This window comes from Gavialis gangeticus, unplaced genomic scaffold (genome assembly GCF_001723915.1).
Source record: "Gavialis gangeticus isolate Ggan-Ray unplaced genomic scaffold, GavGan_comp1, whole genome shotgun sequence".
Taxonomy (NCBI): domain Eukaryota; kingdom Metazoa; phylum Chordata; order Crocodylia; family Gavialidae; genus Gavialis; species Gavialis gangeticus.
In genome coordinates, this window is record NW_017729034.1 from 70,266,444 (window position 1) to 70,268,257 (window position 1,814).

The following is a 1,814-nucleotide window of genomic DNA, read 5'->3' on the forward strand; positions in this document are numbered from 1 at the left end:
GGGGGGGGGGGGGGGGGGGGGGCAAATACTTTCATTAGAGCAGCTCCAAAAGCTGCTCTAATTAAAGCACCTGGAGCTTCTCTTGTATCAGTATCCGCTTGTCGAACGAACTTTATTCCATAAAGCGCCCCCGCCACCATTTTGAACCGTGGGGACACTGATGCATGAGACGCTGCAGGCTGCTGAAGTGTGGTAATTACCATGCTCCAGCAGACTCAATTAAATCAGATTAAACTAAGTCTGCTCCAATGCGCTATAATTACAGCATGTCAGAGCAGCCTCTGATGGAGGCTTGCTGCTCATCTATAGGCACCCTTAGAGAACAAAGCACTTGAAGTATACAGCAGAGAGAAATTCTGCACTGGGAGAAAGACTGCCTGGATGAGCTAGTAGGTTCTTTCCTATCCCCAGCCTTCTGTTATTCTGAAACATGTCGCACTAAGTCAAGTTCTTTCACCTTTCTTGAACAATGATTCCACTTGATTAAAGCAAGGAAAGGAAGGGAAGTGGAGGAAAGCTGGTTTTTCTTTTCCTTTTTTAAGTTTATTAGAAATGATATGACAAGAGTGACTGATTCTCTTCCAGCCCCCACAAAAAAGGATATAGTGTATCCTAGACAGGAACATTTTAAAATGTTGCATAATTTATACTGCAGCAACACTAAGGAGCCCATGTCACGGATTAGGACCCCGTCCTGCCAGGTACTATACAAACAGAAGAGAAAGGCTCCCACAATCACTGACCACTACAGCTGTTTTAAAACCATTTCTACAATCAGCTGAAACAAATACTTAGTTTCAGAATAAACAGTAAATTTATATTATACTATACTATTGTTTATATTTGAACTATATACATGGTAAATATATTTATACTAGCTGCTATGTATAAATATACTAGTTTAAAAATGATGCATAGTTTTGGGCAGAAATGAATGTCCACTAAAACAGCTGAGTTTATTCTCCCTAAGATGACTGAATCACATTTGAAAAGTTCCCAATTACATGCCCTAACAATCTAATCACTTCTGTCCATTAATCTAGCAAAGGGCCCATGCTACAATTACATCCAAAAAGCTGCTATGTATATTTACTTACTTGTTTCAGTAAACAATATATGGAACCTTTTTGCATCTCTGTATGGGTCTGATATTGTATAATCAAACATTCAACACACTGGACCAACAAATTTCTGTTTTGTCAAGGCTTACTACATAGTGGGCACATCTACACAAGAAACCTGTAGTTGCCAGACATCTGGCACAGTATTTACTGCACAGTAGCTCCGGCAAACATCTTTTAAGTGACACTACTGCACAATAGCCTAATAATACTGCACAGTAGTGTATCAGCACTACTAGTTCTGTGACACGCTACTGTGCAGTCAGCATCTCGTGTAGACGTGCCCAGTGACCACTTACCAGTTTCCAGCACTAACAAAACTTTTTAAGTCAAAGTCTTTCTTAGTTTGTAAAACATGCTTGGGAAAAGAAATGGCTAAATTACAAATGTATGAAGAACAAATTTATTTTAAATTAAGAAATTAACAAAAACAATCTAGTAGTGTCAATTGATAGTGGCCTAAAATAGCTCCAGATTACACAGTGCTTTATGTAAGAAACCTGAATTACAGATAGGGAATCTCTTTCTCTACTCCCAGTCATTTTCTAATTTGGACTACAACGAGGCAAGTAGCAGTGTCCACTAGTTCCCAAGTAAAGGAAAGAAAAACCCTGACAAAAATAAGAAAAAAAACCACAGCATTCAGCACACACTTAATCATGGTGAAGTCTGATGCTTCAAAGGACCAACAGG

The 1,814-nt window shown here is 39.1% G+C and overlaps 1 protein-coding gene across 1 annotated transcript in view; it reads right to left on the minus strand.

Moving 5' to 3' along the window:
• Positions 1–1,814, minus strand: part of MAP3K4 (mitogen-activated protein kinase kinase kinase 4) — a 159,923-nt gene that overhangs the window by 75,466 nt on the left and 82,643 nt on the right. The gene's annotated exons all lie outside the window — the stretch shown is intronic.